The sequence below is a fragment of the Eretmochelys imbricata genome, chromosome 22, assembly GCF_965152235.1.
Source record: "Eretmochelys imbricata isolate rEreImb1 chromosome 22, rEreImb1.hap1, whole genome shotgun sequence".
In the NCBI taxonomy this organism is placed as follows: domain Eukaryota; kingdom Metazoa; phylum Chordata; order Testudines; family Cheloniidae; genus Eretmochelys; species Eretmochelys imbricata.
Genome location: NC_135593.1, coordinates 1,444,054 through 1,462,380, shown reverse-complemented (window position 1 = coordinate 1,462,380; position 18,327 = coordinate 1,444,054). Strand labels below are relative to the sequence as shown.

At 48.7% G+C, this 18,327-nt stretch overlaps 2 non-coding genes across 2 annotated transcripts; both read left to right on the top strand.

The window, feature by feature from the left end:
* Positions 1 to 5,372: 5,372 nt before the first annotated feature.
* Positions 5,373 to 5,454, top strand: TRNAS-UGA (transfer RNA serine (anticodon UGA)). The gene has a single exon. It is a non-coding gene; the product is annotated as a tRNA-Ser (tRNA).
* A 12,791-nt stretch (positions 5,455 to 18,245) lies between these two features.
* On the top strand, positions 18,246 to 18,327 carry TRNAL-CAA (transfer RNA leucine (anticodon CAA)). The gene has a single exon. It is a non-coding gene; the product is annotated as a tRNA-Leu (tRNA).

Here is an 18,327-nt window from a genome sequence, read left to right as displayed (position 1 = left end):
TAAATCGACCCCTGATCGCTCTCCCGTCGACTCCCGTACTCCACCAGAATGAGAAGCATAAGGTAAGTCGTAAGAGAAACTTTTCCGTCGACCCAGCATGGAGCACATACCGCAATAAGTCGATCTAAGCTACATCAACTCCAGCTCCATTATTCACGTAGCTGGAGTTACGTAACTTAGGTCGACTGAGCCCCGTAGTGTAGACCTGCCCGTAGGCTGTCTGCACTTAAAACATGGCTGTAGGACGTTGGAGTAGACAGTTGCTACGGTGATCGGGGACATTTTCCCATCGCTGTAGTAGCCAGGTTGAGAGAAGAATTCTTCCATCCACCTAGTGCTATCCACGCCAGGGCTTCGGTCAGCTGAAAGACATTGGTTAGGAAGGTGGATTTCTCACACCCGGAGAGACGTAGCTCTGCCCATTAAGTGTCCAGAGTACATCAGCCCTTCAATCTCTCTGAGCATTTCAGTGCGTGCAATGAACCGTGAGTGGAAAACATCAAGTCACAGACACAGAGACTGAATTCCCCACATTTAATCGCACTGTATTTTCCAGAAAGTCACAAAATCCAGTTCATTCTTGCTAGGACAGAGAAACATTAAGTGACACTAATTCTTAGGCTTGAGTAAATAAAGTTATGGGTTTAATTAATATAGTAAAAATGAGGTCTGTCGATTAATTATAGTTAAATCTACAATCACAAATTCAAATGTACATCATAAGCAAAACTCCCACCCCAGAGTACGCTGGGCAGTGTCCTTCACCTCAGTTTCTCCCCGACCGGTGTGACAGTCCCATCGAATGTTCCTTTAACAGACCCCCCCCTACTCCGTGCTCCTTCCCACAACCCCCACTCCCCAAGTCAGCAAACCCCAGGGGTGGGGGAAGGAGGGGAAGGCATCGAGCGACACCTCAGCTTCCGCTGCTGCCACTCCCTCAACTGGCTCTCAGTCTGCCCTGTTCCCTCTGCGTCACTGCCACTCCACGGCATTGTCATTCCCCTGCTGCTGGGAGCTCCCGTGTCGCCCCTTCCCCTGCAATCGCCTGCCCGTCTCCCGCAACACTCCTTCCCCTGCCACCACCCACCTGTCTCCCGTGTCGCCCCTTCCCCTGTCATCACCCACCCGTCTCCTGCGTCGCCTCTTCCCCTGCCGTCGCCTGCCTGTCTCCCTCGTCGCCCCTTTCCCTGCCGTTGCCCACCTGTCTCCCATTTCGCCACTTCCCCTGCTATCACCTGCCCATCTCCCATGTCGCCCCTTCTCCTGCCATTGACCCCCCGGCTCCCGCATCACCCCTTCCCCCACCATCACCCGGCCGTCTCCCACGTCGCCCCCTCCCCTGCCATCACCCGCCCATCTCCTGCATTGCCCCTTCCCCTGCTGTCGCCACTCTGTCTCCCACAGCACCCCTTCCCCTGCCATCAGCCTCTCATCTGCCACATCGCCCCTTTCCCTGCCATCACCCGCCTGTCTCCCATGTCACCCCTCCCCCTGCAATCACCCGCCTGTCTCCCATGTTGCCCCTTCCCCTGCCATCACCCGCCTGTCTCCTGCATTGCCACTCCCCCTGCCATCATCTGCCTGTCTGATGCTTCACCCCTTCCCTAGCTGTCACCCTCCTGCGTCGCCCCTTCCCCTGCTGTCACCCGCCTGTCTCCTGAAGCCTCTGCATGGCCACGTAGTGGGGGACCCTCGCTACAAGTGCAGAGTGGGCAGCCTCTTCCATTGCAACACCGTGTGCGGGATGTGAACCTCCATCTGGGGGAGACTAAACCACCACCCCACCCCTTCTGCATGAGGCCCTGCCCTTTCCACAAACCCCGCTGGAGCCCAGAGCCCCCCGCCACCACAGCTGCCAGCTCCCGCCCCAGGCTCATGCCCCCAAGCTTTCTCCCAGCCCCAGAGTGGGCTGCGCAGCCCCAGCCTCCCCAGCCCTGGAGCACGGGGAGGGTGGGTTACGCGGCCCCGACTCGACCTGCCATTGAGTCGCGGGGCTCTGTGCTCCATCAGCCAGGGCGGGCCAGAATTGCTTTGAGAATAGACTCTGTCTTAGAATGTACTCACACAATTAGCAGCTTGCAACTTTCACACAGAGAGGGAGAGAAACAGTACCAAAAACCAAGAGGCCTCTTAATCAGCAATACCCTGGAACTTAAACTATGGGGAATCAAACTCATTTGTGATTTTAATACAGAACTTCTTTAATATGATCCAACACCTGAGTCTGAGCTACCAGGATCCCTGCCACAGAGCAGGGTGCACAAGTCTCAGCCTCCCTTTCCCACACATGGCTCTGGACACCACCAGGAATGATTTGGCTCCTGGTACACAAGAGCTGAGTGCCTGGACAGGGGCTTGAACCCTGGTCCCGCCCATTAAAAGTCTGATGCTCTGTGGACTGAGCTGGCCAGGCTTGCTGAGAGCCTCTCCCCATCCTCTTTTTCTCCATGCCCACTGCCGATTCCTCCTCCTCTTCCTCCCTCCTGCACCTCAGGGTCAATAAATCTCTGCACCTAGACAGCCGGCCCGCCTGCTGCACCCCAATCCCCCATGCCTAAGCCTTCCTGCCAAAGTCCTGCACCTGATTCCATAGAATTAAGTCTCACGTCTCACTGGGAACTCGACTTCTTGTGCCCAGAGAGTCTCTGCCCCCCTCAGTAGCTGACCAGAGAAACACAGTGTCCACCTTTTCCAAAGAAGTGCTTGGAAAGGCTTTTCTCATGTGGCCTAATGGATAAGGTGTCTGACTTCCGATCAGGCAATTGAGGGCTCAAGTCCCTTCGCAGTTGGGCTTGTGCAGTTTTCCCTTTGTGCTGAAAGTCCTGCTTTCTTCAGGATTAAAACCTATTCTTGGCCTCTCAGGGCAATGCTCTGGCTTCAGCTAGAACCCTGGGAATGAGTTGGGGGTTGGGCATTATAAAGGCTAGGACGTGAGCTCCAGGTGCATCCAGTCTAGCTCTCAGGGTTCCTACCCCACTCTGAACTCTGGGGTACAGACATGGGGACCCACATGAAAGACCCCCCAAGCAGGAGTCAGGGGATGAAGAATCACAGGATGGGCAGAGCTCTGGGCTTGGCTTGACCCCTCCCGACACAGGCGGCTGATGGAGAGCAGAGCCTTGTAGATGTGTGAAATCTACCCTGCACTCGGTAAAGGAAGGGACTTCGGTGTCTGCTGGGCTGGAATTGTATTTTCTGAAGGGCAAAATGATTGGCAGAAGCCACCTGCTTGAAGAAAGCTTGTGCTCCCGGTGAGGTTTGAACTAACCTAAACATCACCCTACAGAGCACTGCTCTATCGGTAATGCGTGCTTACCGATTGCACCACTGGAGCCCACAGTTAGTCCCCAGTCTCATTGTTCCATGGATGGATTTGGGGCGAGGGAGTTACATTACCTAAAACAAATCCATATGAAAGACTGCAGGACAGGAGAAGCAGAGGTGGGGAGCCTCCTTCTGTGTGATCGAGCTGGTTCCCACCTTCCGCTGCTGAGGGGAAGATTGGTGCTTTGAGCCATCCGGTGCTGGAACTTCTCCTGGGTGAGGTTAATGAGACTCTGAAGAAGCAAAGGGAAGTCTTTTCTATTTGTAGGCTCATTGGTCCCTTGTTAGGGCGATGCAGAGGCAAATCCTGACCTGGGTGAGTCACAGAGAGGCTGTGTCCCATGGCCTGTGTGGGGGAGAGGGGTAGGGCAGGGTTGGGGTGGATTCCAGGGGAAAAGGTGGGTTTGACAGTGTGTGGGGGAGGGGGAAGGGTGTGTTTCTTAAGATATAAATGAGGACAAACACAGGGGTAGTGACAGTGAAGCCCCGGGTCTGAGTGTTATGACCCTGAGCGGTGCTGCCATTCACCTTCCCCTCCTGTGGTCTCAGCTGTCATTGAATCCAGCATTTTTTCACCTGTCATCGTCCCAGAGGTGTCGCACATCCCCCAAATACAGAGTGTCCCTCTTGGAGACGTGAGGACTGGAGCGGATTTCAGCTGCTGGACAGCTCTGCTGGGTTTTCTACATTTGCAAGGGGAACTGCTGAGTGTTTACATTCATTTCAAGCATCCCCATTCAGCGGACTCCTGAACACGCTGGAGATGTGTCTGGAAATCGATTTTCATTTGAAAAAGTTTTTAAAGGGAGTCATTTGGATTTGAACTAGGAACCCATTGCCCTCCAGGCAAATATTCACCTAATGAGCTACACTCTCAGCAACGACTGCCCTGTGTAGCCCAGAGCAGGAACAGCTTTGAACCTGTGGGTTAGTAAACTTTATCTGTATACAAACCCCACGGCTTACAAAACCCCCACACCCACCCTGTGTCACCGGAGCACAACAACTTTCCTTGGAGCACACACTGCTCCCCAGCTCCGTGCCTTTCAATCTCCCCAGCATTGCTCCAATGCCTTAAAGGAACAGGGCACAGGTAACTCGAACCTCTTCATCCCGATAGGTTTAATGTCCAAATAATTCCATGGAGACCAGAAGCGCAGAGCTCCTCTGAGTGTCAGCCCTATCCCAGTGTCGGTCCCCAGCAGTGAGTGTGGCCTACAATGGAGAGGTCACTTTTTTATAGTTTGAACATTTGTGGTTTCCGGTAGAATTATTGTCTCTCATACGGCAGACCTGGTTTTCATTCATGGCCAGTGAAGAGCTGAGTATTATTGTCCAGTGTAGAAGTTACAGAATTTAAACTAGGAAGAACGGTCAATTTTACCATCATTTCACACCTTTACATCCAAACACAATGACTTTCTGAATGACCCATCCTCATTCAACCAGAAGATGTTGGGGGTGGGATGTAGGAGTCACTGGGGAAAACACAGAGACACAATTTCCTTTGCACAGATCCATGAACACCAAACTTCCCTATGTGTCCTGTCTGAGACAGGGCATTCAACTCCAGTGAACCCTTCTCTCCTGCAATGGCAATGGTCAGACAGAGGGGATGTGGCCACCTGCATCCCTGACAGGGAGATATTGGCTTGGCTCTTTCTTTATGCTGCTCTTGTTAGTCCATGAAACATCAAGGATGGAATGCAAGGCTGAGTTCATGCACCAACCCCCTGAAAAATGTCCATGCCCCAGAGAAATCCTGACCCCTGCTATTGGAATGATGTGCTGGAGATTTGACTAGGAAAGGGACTGTCTGCTTGTCAATGTAGGGAATGAACAATGATCTACAGCAATGTCATTAACACAAACACACTCTCATCGTGCTCCAGCCAGAAGGGAAATGGGTGGGACTTCTCGCTGTTCAGCCATGGACACACTTACACTAATGCACAGCCATGAGTGTGCTGGGGAAGTGGATCTGAGCAATTTGAAGTGACAATTCTGTGAGAACTGAATCATAGTGTAGTGAAATAGCCATACATCACGTAGTTGTGGCCGAGTGGTTAAGGCGATGGACTTGAAATCCATTGGGGTCGCCCCGCGCAGGTTCAAATCCTGCCAACTACGGAAGGACAAAAGTGTTATGATTATTGCTATCTTAGTGCTGCAGCGTGCGAACTGGAGCCAGATCTGGTCTCACTCTTAGTCTGTCTATACTTAAAACACTGCTGTGACACTGCAATAGCACTTTGGAGTAGAAAGTTGCTACAGCGAGTGGAGGGGTTTTCCCATCGCTGTAATAGTTACATTCACAGAGCAATTCTTCCTTCTATTTAGCTCTGTCTAACCAGGGCTTAGGTCAGCTTAACTCTATTGGTTTGGGGGTGTGGATTTTTCACACCCTGAGAGATGGAGCTCTACCAGTTAATTGCCCAGCATACACCAGCACTTAGATCCCTCTTAGGATTTCCAGGCAGGCACTGAACTGTGAGAGGAAAACATCAGCTCACAAACACAGAGACTAAATTCCCCACAGTTCATCTCTTTGCACTTTCCAGAACATCACAAAATTCAATTCATTCCTGCTAGGACAGAGAAAAAATAAGTGACACAAAGTTTTTGGCTTGATTAAATAAACTTATGGGTTTAATTAACATAGTAAAAATATATACCAATTCCTCTAAATAACACCATAACGTGAGATAAGAACAGAGACAAATCTTGTCAGTGACGACTAATTTCAGTAATGATCTTCCCTTTATTAATTTCCACGCCACCCCCATTGGAGGTCTGGGCCCCTCCAGTGTAACTGCTCTGCATTCGCCTTCCCGTTAGAATTGGTTTTGGACACTGCCAACTTTGGAAAATTGTGCAATTCAGAATTTGAATAGTGACCCCGGCTCCTTCCTGCACCTGCTCTACATCGCTACACAGCACCTTCTCCACCTGCAGAGTCACCCACAGGGTTCAGCAGGGACCCCTGGTAAGGACAGTGGGTGCAGCTAACAGCCCGGTGTGCCTGGCAGTGAGGCAGGGGCAACCCGAGGCTGGAAGCTCTGAGACAGCTGTAAAGAAGCTACCCCCACACACACAAGTACAGCGATTGAATTCCCCAACTTTAGCATCATGACACCCTGTAGAAAGCCCCACGTGTCCGTTGTTTTTTCACAGGGCGATGCAAAAATCAGATGACACCAATTTTGAAGTTTGAAGTTCGGAGATAGTTATTAAGCTTGCAAAAATATGCCAAAGATCCCTCTGCATAACACCGGAAGGTGAAATACGAACAGAGACACACCTTGTCAGAAAAGGCTAATTTCCCAAACGATCCTCAAAATGTTTCTAATTCCCATCTATCCTCCTCAGGAGCTCTGTGCAGTTTAACTGTTCTGCAGCCAGCTGCCCATTAGAAATGCTTCTGTGGGACATTCCCAGACCTGGACATTTATGAACGACAGAATTTGAAGAGCAAACCTAGCTCCCCACACCAAGCGGGATCGGAGTGTTTTGTCCCTGGCACTTGGTCTTTTTCAGTAGTACAGACCCTCTCTTGCCCAGCCAGCCAATGAACTTGGGGAAAAGGTTGCAGGAAGCAGAGACCACTTGGCGGGAAGAGAGCGAAACGTTCCCGGCTGAAGGTTTTGTGCTCGGCCGTGAGGATTAAGCCCAAGCCCCTGGCATGGCTGCTGGGAGATGGGATTCTTTGTCGCATCCGGCGCACTCTGAGGGCCACCAGCTGAGGCCAAGAGGGACGGTTTTGAGGTGGCAAAAAGGGACCTTTGAGGCTCCTAGCAGGTCTTGAGGAGCAAGAAAGTAGCACAGGCTTATCGCTGTCTCTGGGTGGGCTTGAACCACCAGCCTTTCGGTTAACAGCTGAACACGCTGACCCATTGCGCCACAGAGACACCTAGAGACTGATGTGCTCTTACCAAAGCTGCTCTCTAGCAGCCTGCTTGTCTGGGGCAGAGTTTTGGGGTGTGGGAGGCAGTGAGGGGTACAGGCTCTGGGGGAGAATTTTGGTGCAGGAGGGGGCTCTGGGCTGAGGCTGAGTGTTGGGGTGTAGGAGGGGTGAGGGGTGTAGGCTCTGGAGGGGAATTTGAGTGCCGGAGGGGGCTCTGACTTGGGCAAAGTGTTGGGGTGTAGGAAGGGTGAGGGGTGTAGGCTCTGGGGGGGAATTTGGGTGCAGGAGGGGGCTCCAGGCTGAGGCTAAGTGTTGCAGGGACAGTTCTAGGGGCAGGGGCAGCACGTGGAGCTGCCTCTCCCCCCCCCTTTCCCCACAGACCATAGAGATGTGCCAGCAGCCAGCTGGACTTTTAGTGGCTCAGAGATCGGGATCGACTGGCTGAGGCTCCAGGATCGACCAGTTGATAGCAGTTGATGGGTGGTGACCACTGTTATAAAGAGTAAACTGCAAGGGCCATGTGATGGTGCCAGAGGCTAAGAAATGAAAAGCCCCAAGTTCCCTCACTCCTCATTGACTCTGAACAGGGATTTATTTCAAATCCCTTTAGTTCTGTGGCTGGTAAAATATAAGGACCAAGCCATTTCAAGAGCTGTGACACTGGGGTTGTGGATGCTGTTACCATATCTCAGACTGAATAATGATTTTAGATCTGATTCCAGGCAGCTTCCCAAAAGCAAACCCAATTGGTTCTTCCCTACAATTGGTGACCCTGGACAGCAGGGGATCCCCTTCATCTGCTGGGGAACCTCTCTGGGTCCCACTGTCAGTTTTCCTCGATTTTCCAGCACTTCAGGTGCTTCTGACTCCTTGGGGAGGTTTTCCTTGCAAGGTCTGTATGTGAATCTTTGTGTGTAGGAAGCAAAGAGTGTGGGACTGTCACTGAGCTGAAGGACAGAAATGGTTGGTTCAGAGAGATGGGGGGGAATAAAATAGTCCCAGAAGCAGAGGTGCTGGAATGGGTGGGGGAGGAAGTGGGGCCTGGCACCCACCTTTTAAAGGTTGGGGAGACTATGCTCTCCAACTTTTTACTGGCCCAAAGGGCAAGGGACTGCACGAGAGGGTGGAGAGGAGCAAGCAGAGGGCAGGGTCTCGGGGAGATGGGGCGATGTGGGGTTGGGATCTTGGGGGGGAGGAGGAGAGCTCAGGGGGAAGGGGTGGGGCCACAGCTTGGGAGCCTGTGGCTCCCACACCTTCGGGGGCTTCCTCAGCTTCTGCCCCCAAGGATGACAAAAGATTAGCAGGATATTGTTTTAACTATTCGACCACTTTGTGAGGTGGGCTTGTTGTGACTTAACTGTTTCTAAGGTCTCTGCTGTCTGTAACCTTTTCCCTGTTCATTGGCTGACTGAGGGTGGTGCGGGGATGGTTTGGCTTTTGAAAAATCTTTCTCTGTGGTATTATAAAGGAGTAAGTGACAGGAAGAACATCCCTCCCCCCCCCCCCCCTTGGTGCAGGGAGCCGGGTTTGCTGCTCAAATTCTGTATTTCACCAATACCAAGGTCTGGGAATATCCAACAAGGGCAATTCTAATGGGAAGATGGATGTAGGGCACTTAACCTGTACAGATGTCCTATGGCGGTGGGGTGGGAATTAAGAATAGTTTGAGGATCTTTGGGGAAAAGTGACTTTACTGACAAAGTTTGTCTCTGTTCCTGTTTCACCTTGTGGTGTTTGGTCAAGAAATTACTGTGTATTTTTCTACTATATTAATTAAACTCTGAACATTATTTAATCAGTCGTAAACATTAGTAGCACTTGAATTTCCCCTCTGCTAGCAAGAAAGAACTGAAGTTTATGACTTTCTGGGAAGGGCAGAGATAGTAAATTGGGGGATTCCAATGGTGGGTGGGTGTTTTACGCTCCCATCTCAGTGCACGGAGTGAAATACTCAGGCAATGTCTGTACTGCACAGTTTTGTCACTGGAACCGACACAGTTATTACATTGCTTGGGTGTGTGCCCACTTGGCTCCTTGTGTCAAGAACGTGCATCCTCGGTCATCTGCCACGAGATCCAGCTAGGTCGGGGCTGTCCTGGGCTCTGTGCGGGGAGGGCTCAGCTGGGAGAAGGGGCAGACTAGGGGAGTTTTTCTCTGATATATAAGGGCTTTGTCAGCAGGAAGCTGTAGGTCACATGCTGGGGGTGACAGTGGGGTTTGAGCTGGGGCAGCAGCAGCAGGGGAGCACTGTGTGTGTGTGTGTGTGTTTGGGCGGGGGAGTCACTTGATAAAAATGAACCTGCCAAACCTTTCTTTCGCTGGAGCAAAAGCCTCTCATTTATCACCTCAACTCCCCTCATGAAAATCTCCACCCCTCCCCCGGCGCTGAGGGACCCCTCACTCCCATGGAGATTTTTAATTCTTCTAACTTGTCCTTGGCCTTGTCCAAATGGTTTTCCCAGACAAATTATCAAGGACATTTCAAATGAGAAAAACAAAACAAAACAAATGCAAACCACAGAACCCCCACCACACACAGTTTGGGTCTGAATTTTTCTATTGAAATATGAAGACAATAAAATTCATCCCTCTGTTGGCCAGAACCCAAAGCTAGACCTCCCCCTGTCTCTGTGACTTCTGCTACCAAACCAACAATGCACTAACGCCTCTTGTGAGACATTCTCCTGCACAATACTGCTGCTATTCCAGTTATTGACTCCAGGAAACATTTTCCTTAGCCTGGTTCTGTGTGTCACTGGTTTCTCTAGCACACATGTTAGTCCTTGGTCCTGTGGTCCAGACATCCTCATTCACATCAAGCTTCAAGTTGAGAATCATTTCCCATTCCCGCTTTGTGAGAGGGGAGACTTTTGAAAGCCCTCTCTGTGCGACTGCACATGGCAAAGCAAAGAGAACAAACCCCAAATGCTCCCTGTGCTTTTGGAGCCAGGTTTGCTGTGGAAATTCTGTATTTCACTTCAATCTCTTTGGTCACTCGATTACAGACCTAAAAGTGGCAATTCTTCAACAAAAAAACTTCAAAAACAGACTCCAACGAGAGACTGCTTGTCAAGGTTCCTTCCCCACTCTGAACACTAGGGTTCAGATGTGGCGACCTGCATGAAAACCTCCTAAGCTTACTTTTACCAGCTTAGGTTAAAACTTCCCCAAGGTACAAACTATTTTACCTTTTGCCCTACGACTTTTGCTGCCACCTCCAAAAGTCTAACAGGGTTTTTTATTAGGAAAGAGCCATTTGGAAATGTCTTTCCCCCCACAATCTTCCCAAATCTTACCCCCTTTTCTCTGGGGAAGGTTTGATAAAAATCCTCACCAATTTGCATAGGTGTCCACAGACCCAAACCCTTGGATCTTGAGAAAAATTAAAAAAAAACCAGTTTCTTAAAAGAAGAATTTTAATAGAAGTAAAAAAGAATCACCTCTGTAAAATCAGGCTTGTAAATACCTTACAGGGTAATTAGATTCAAAACACAGAGAATCCCTCTAGGAAAAACCTTAACTTACAAAAAACACAGCGACAGGAATATCCATTCCATTCAGCAAAGCTTATTTTCTCAGCCATTTAAACAAATCATAATCTAACACATATCTAGCTAGATTACTTACTAAGTTCTAAGACTCCATTCCTGTTCTGTCCCCGGCAAAAGTATCATACAAACAGACCCAGACACTTTGTTTTCCTCCCCCTCCAGTTTTGAAAGTATCTTGTCTCCTCCTTGGTCATTGTTGTCGGGTGCCAGCGAGGTTATCCTAGCTTCTTAACCCTTTACAGGTGAAAGGGTTTTTCCTCTGGCCAGGAGGGATTTTAAGGGTGCTTACTTTTCCCTTTAAATTTATGAAACGCCCCCCAAATCTCAGCTAGGGTGAAACGCTGGCTGGGATTTCTTCCTGGAGTTCTAGGAAAAAACAGAGTTAATAAGACACATGCATCTCGAACTATACTAGCAAGTATATAAAGACTAACAATATTTTCCACATCTCAAAGACGATTTTAACCAGTTGATTCTGGGAAACTTTCATGGGAGAGTGCATCAGCCACTTTGTTAGAAGCTCATGAGATGTGTTGGATGTCGAAATCAAAATCTTGGAGAGCTAAACTCCACCGAATAAGTTTTTTGTTATTTCCCATGGCGGTATGAAGCCACTGTAGTGCAGCATGGTCGGTTTGCAGCTGGAAATGCCATCCCCAAACATATGGGTGTAGCTTTTCCAGAGCGTAGACAATGGAGTAACATTCTTTTTCCCTGACTGACCCGTTGCTTTCCTCTCAGACAGTTTTTTGCTGAGAAACACTACAGGGTGGAATTCTTGCTCAGGTCCTTCCTGCATTAAAACTGCTCCCACACCACGCTCAGACGCATCTGTGGTTACTAGGAACGGTTTGTCAAAGTCTGGGGCCCTTAGTACAGGGTCAGACATGAGTGTTGCTTTAAGGTGGTTAAAGGCCTTCTGACACTCTTTGGTCCACTGAATGGCATTTGGCTGTTTCTTTTTGGTTAGGTCTGTCAGTGGGGTGGCGATTTAGCTGTATTGTGGTACAAATCGTCTGTAATAATTGGACAAGCCTAAGAAGGATTGAACCTGTTTCTTTGACTTTGGGACAGGCCACTTGTGGATAGCATTCACTTTGGCCTGTAGGGGTTGACAGTTCCTTAACCCACCTGGTGTCCAAGGTAAGTCACTCTGTTTAGGCCTATTTGACACTTCTTAGCCTTAACACTTAGTCCTGCCTCCCTTATGCGCTCAAGGACTTTTTGTAGATGTTCCAGGTGTTCTGCCCAGGAATCAGAAAATATGGCCACATCATTAAGGTAGGTGACTGCATATTATCCTAATCCCGCTAGGAAACCATCTACAAGTCTTTGGAAGGTGGCGAGTGCCTTCCACAGCTCGAAAGGGAGTACATTAAATTCATACAGCCCGAGATGTGTGGTGAAGGCTGACCTTTCCTTCGCGGATTCGTCTAGCAGTACCTGCCAGTACCCCTTGGTTAAGTTCAAGGTAGAGATGAACTGGGCCCGTCCCAGGTTCTCTAATAGTTCATCTGTGCGTGGCATTGGATAGTTGTCTGGGCGAGTTACAGCATTTAGCTTATGGTAGTCCACGCAAAAGATATTTTTTCATCTGGTTTGGGAACAAGAACCACTGGAGGTGCCCATGCACTGCCAGAGGGGCGGAATACATCCATCTGTAGCACATCCGGGGTCTCCCATTCTATAGCAGTTTTAGCTTGAGGAGACACCCGGTAAGGTTGAACTTTAATTGGGTGAGCATTACATGTGTCAATGGAGCGGTATGCCCATTCAGTCAGTCCTGGGGTGGCTGAGAACATCAGCACGTAGCTAGTGCACAGCTCCTGGATCTGCTGTCGCTGCATAAGCCCAAGGATCAGGGAGAGGTTCACCTTTTCCACGCCACCAGCACTTTCCCCTTCGTAGTAGGCCACTCAGCGTCGTCTCCTCCCTGGGCTGTAAACTGACAAACCTTTAATTCTCTGGAATAAAAGGGCTTTAGGGAATTAATATGGTACACCTTAAGCTTTCGTTTGGAAGTGGGAAATGCTATGAGATAATTAACAGCTCCTAGGCGCTCCTGGACCGTGAATGGCCCTTCCCACGATGCTTCCATTTTATGGGCCTGGAGCGCCTTTAAGACCACGACCTGGTCCCCTACTTTGAAGGAACGCTCTCTGGCATGTTTATCATGCCAGGCTTTTTGCTCTTTTTGAGCATCCTGTAAGTTTTCTTTAGCAAGGGCTAGAGAGGTTTGGAGGGTGTTTTGGAGGTTGGTTAGAAAGTCCAGAATGTTAGTTCTTGGAGAAGGTGTAAATCTCTCCCGTTGCTGCTTCACCAACTGCAATGGCCCCTTAACCTCACGGCCATATACAAGTTTAAATGGGGAAAACCCTAAACTGGGATGTGGTACAGCTCTGTAGGCAAAGAGCAACTGCTGCAACACTAGGTCCCAGTCATTGGAGTGCTCATTTACGAATTTCCCTATCATGGCCACCAAAGTTCCATTAAACTTCTCCACCATGCCATTTGCTTGATGGTGGTAAGGAGTGGCAACCAAGTGATTTACCCCATGAGCTTCCCAAAGGTTTTCCATAGTTCCTGCCAGGAAATTAGTTCCTGCACCTGTGAGGATGTCGGAGGGCCAACCTACCCTGGCAAAAATGTCTGCTAGTGCCTGGCACACACTTTTAGCCCTTGTGTTGCTTAGAGCTACTGCTTCCGGCCATCAATCCATGAAAGTCAGTATGTCCTGCTTTCCTCTGGGTGTCTTTTTCAGAAGAGGATCCAGAATATCTACAGCTACTCGGTGAAATGGAACTTCAATGATGGGGAATGGCTGGAAAGGGGCTTTGACCTGGTCTTGGGGTTTTCCCACTTTTTGGCATACCTCACAAGACCTGAAAGAGGTAGAAACATCCTTGCCCATTTCCTCCCAGTAGAATGACCTCCCCAAACAGTCTTTGGTCCTGTTCACCCCAGCATTGCCACTAGGATGATCATGGGCTAAGCTCAAGAGCTTGTCCCGGTACTTAGTTGGAACTACCAACTGTCTCTGAGGATGCCAGTCTTCCTGGTGTCCACCAGAAAGAGTTTCCTTGTATAAAAGTCCTCTTTCTACAAGAAACCTGGATCAATTAGAAGAGCTGAGAGGTGGTGGTTGGTCCGTGCCACCGTCCAAGCTCTCTGGAGCCTTTCATCTGCTTCCTGTTTGGTCTGGAACTGTTCCCTTGATGCTGGAGGCATCAGTTCCTCATTGGATTGTTTTCAGAGTAACAGCCGTGTTAGTCTGTATTCGCAAAAAGAAAAGGAGTACTTGTGGCACCTTAGAGACTAACCAATTTATTTGAGCATGAGCTTTCGTGAGCTACATACAGCTCACTTCATCGGATGCATACCGTGGAAACTGCAGCAGACTTTATATACACACAGAGAATATGAAACAATACCTCCTCCCACCCCACTGTCCTGGAGGGGGGTGGGGGGGTGAGAAAACCTGGATTTGTGCAGGAAATGGCCCAACTTGATTATCATGCACATTGTGTAGAGAGTTGTCACTTTGGATGGGCTATCACCAGCAGGAGAGTGAATTTGTGTGTGTGTGTGGGGGGGGGTGGAGGGTGAGAAAACCTGGATTTGTGCTGGAAATGTCCCAACTTGATGATCACTTTAGATAAGCTATTACCAGCAGGACAGTGGGGTGGGAGGAGGTATTGTTTCATATTCTCTGTGTGTATATAAAGTCTGCTACAGTTTCCACGGTATGCATCCGCTGAAGTGAGCTGTAGCTCACGAAAGCTCATGCTCAAATAAATTGGTTAGTCTCTAAGGTGCCACAAGTACTCCTTTTCATTGGATTGTGGATCTATGCTTGGTCCCTCTGGAAGCGATGTAGGGGATGGGGCTGTTTCCGTTGACTGTGAACCACTCTCCACTGGTGCACTATGTTGGGGTTCAGGCTCCAGCTGAGCCTCTTGTGTAGGGTACGGCTGCTGGTGTTTCAGGTTCGGTGGGGCCCTCTGGTGTTGAGGTTGCAAGTACTGGATTCAGTGCTGGCAATGGGTCTGGTGCTGGTTGTTCCGCTGGTTCTGGGACTGGCTCTGTCTGGGTCTCTGGGACTGGATCCACTACAGCTATTGCAGACATTGGCCTGGGGTCCGGGTCCATCACCTCTGACCGGGTCCTGGTAGAAGTTTCCGGAACGGAGCTAGGCGTGACGGCTTGTTTAGCCTGGCTGCGGGTGACCATTCCCACCCTCTTGGTCCGCTTCACATGATTGGCCAAGTCTTCTCCCAACAGCATGGGGATGGGATAATCATCATAGGCTGCAAAAGTCCACGTTCCTGACCAGTCCTGGTACTAGACAGGCAACTTGGATGTAGGGAAATTGAAAGAGTTGGACTTAATGGGTTGAATCATCACTTGGATCTCTGGGTTGATTAAATTGGGGTCCACTAAGGAAGCATGGATAGCTGACACTTGTGCTCCTGTGTCCCTCCATGTGGTGACGTTCTTCCCGTCCAAACTCACAGTTTCCCTCTGCTCCAGGGGTATCTGGGAGGTATCTGGGCCTGAGGACCTCTGGTGTGATCCGGAAGCAATGAACTGTAATCTGTCGGCGTTCTTGGGGCAGTTGGCATTCACATGCCCCAGCTTGTTACATTTAAAACATCACCCAGCTGTCGGGTCACTGGGGTGAGGTGGGTTGCTAGAGAATGGTGTGGTGGGATGATAAGGTGTCTGGAGGGTTCCTTGAGGGGTAGCTGGGGCCTTGGGCAGCCCCCGGTTGTAGGGTGTGGTCTGGGGTTGTCTCTTCTGGTATCCGCTCCAACTGTAACCAGTTTTTTCTTTTCTGTCACCTCCACCCATTTGGCTCCAATCTCCCCCACCTCATTTACAGTTTTGGGCTTCCCCTCTAGGATCTATCTTTCTATTTTCTCAGGAACACCCTCTAAGAACTGCTCCATTTGCATTAGGAAGGGCAAATCTTCTGGAGATTTAACACTTGCTCCTGATTTCCAGGCATCCCAGTGTTTCACAATGTGGTAGGCATGTCAGTTAATTCCATCTTAGGGCTCTGAATTGCCGACAGGAATGCTCGGGTGTTAGCCCCATTCTGACTCTCAACTTGGATTTAAAAAGTTCATACTGGTTCATTTGTTCCTTACGCATTTCAGCCACCACCTCAGCTAAGGGTCCACTGAGCTGCGGCCTCAGCTCTACCATGTATTGGTCTGCAGAGATGCTGTTCCCATGGCAGGCCCTTTCGAAGTTTTCCAAGAAGGCCTCGGTATCATCGCCTGGCTTGTAGGTGGGGAACTTTCTGGGATGGGAAGTGATACCTGTAGAAGGATTGCTAGGGTTTGTTGGTATATTCTGCTGAGCCTTTGCCTCCTCCATCTCCAGTGCATGCTTCCTCTCTTTTTCCTTCTCCTACAGTTATTTGGCCTTTGCCTCCATTTCTTTTTCCTTTGAATCCGTTGCTCTCTTGTGGGCAGCCTCTTGGTTTTTTTCTGCCTCCATAACTCTCCTATGAGCAGCCTCTCGGTGTTGTTCTGCCTCTTTTGCTGACTCCATTTTTCTCCTGTGGGCAGCTTCTAGGGCTTTTTCTGCCTCTTTCACTGCCTCCAGTCTGCCCAACTCCAATTTGTGCTGTCTCTTGGTTTCTGTCATATTTACCTCTCCATTTTTAACTAACTTTACACCCAAGAGTTAGAAATAAAACAAACAAACAAAAAAATTTGGCTTGTTAAATTTTGCTGTGCTGTAATATGATACCTATATTCTCTGATAGTGATGGTCAGCCTACAGAAAAATCCAAAAAAAACCAAAAAACAAAAAAAAAACAACAAAAATCCACAAAAAAACCCCCCAAACCCTAACACCTTTGTCTCCAGGGAAATAGGCAGAAAACCCCTCTAGTTGCTCTTCGATAAAAAACAGCTTCAGGTCTGTGAAGACTTGTGAATTTCCCTGCAGGAGGTTAACTACCTTGCCTTTAGGTAGAGAAAACTGCAGATCACAAAAGACAATTCCCTTTTGTCTCTGCTCTGGCCCCAAAGCAGAGAAAAAAACTCAAACTGTTTTCACTTGGAAACCTGCTTTCCAGCGGCCCAAAGGAAAAAAAAATTCCTTTTTAAAATCTATGCTTCTGGTTCAAAAAATCTCAAATTGATCTCAAAATGATTTCAAGTTAATCCCACCACTCTGCCACCATGTCAAGGTTCCTTCCCCACTCTGAACTCTAGGGTATAGATGTGGGGACCTTCATGAAAACCTCCTAAACTTACTTTTACCAACTTATGTTAAAAGTTCCCCAAGGTACAAACTATTTAAGCCCTTGGACTTTCGCTGCCACCACCAAATGTCTACCCGGGTTTTTTATTAGGAAAGAGCCTCTTGGAAACGTCTTTCCCCCAAAAATCCTCCCAAATTTTACCCCCATTTTTCTGGGGAAGGTTTGATAAAAATCCTCACCAATTTGCATAGGTGACCACAGACCCAAACTCTTGGATCTTGAGAAAAAAAAAAAAAAAAAAAAACAGTTTCTTAAAAGAAGAATTTTAATAGAAGAAAAAATAAAAAAGAATTAGCTGTGTAAAATCAGGCTTGTAAATACCTTATAGGGTAATTAGATTCCAAACATAGAGAATCCCTATAGGAAAAACCTTAAGTTGCAAAAAACACAACAACAGGAATATCCATTCCATTCAGCAAGGCTTATTTTCTCAGCCATTTAAAGAAATCAGAATCTAATGCATATCTAGCTAGATTACTTGCTAAATTCTAAGACTCCATTCCTGTTCTGTCCCTGGCAAAAGCATCACACAGACAGACCCAGACCCTTTGTTTCCCCCGCCCCTCCAGCTTTGAAAGTATCTTGTCTCCTCATTGGTCATTTTGGTCAGGTGCCAGCGAGGTTATCCTAGCTTCTTAACCCTTTACAGGTGAAAGGATTTTTCCTCTGGCCAGGAGGGATTTTAAAGGCATTTACCCTTCCCTTTATATTTATGACCCTGCTCAATTGGAATTAATTTGCAAACTGGATACAACTAACTTAGGCTTGAATAAAGACTGGGAGTGGATGTGTCATTACACAAAGTAAAACTATTTCTCCTTGTTTATTTCCCCTCCTACTGTTCTTGTAAAGTGCTGCAAATGGCCCACCTTGATTATCACTACAGAAGGTCACCCTCACCCCACCCCACCCCCCGCTCTCCTGCTGGTAATAGCTCACCTTTCCTGATCACTCTCCTTACAGTGTGTATGGTATCACCCATTGTTTCATGTTCTCTATGTATATAAATCTCCCTACTATTGTTTCCACTGTATGCATCTGATGAAGTGAGCTGTAGCTCACAAAAGCTTGTGTTCTAATAAATTTGTTAGTCCCTAAGGTGCCACAAGTCCTCCTTTTCTTTTCAAGCCTGGGCACTGTGATTATTTACCAGTTTCTGTGGCATTGAAGCACTAGTGTGCTCGCAGCTGCGATGGCCAAGTGGTGAAGGCATTGGAGTCAAAATCCAAAAGGGTTCCCCTGCGCAGGTTTGAATCTTGCTCACAGCA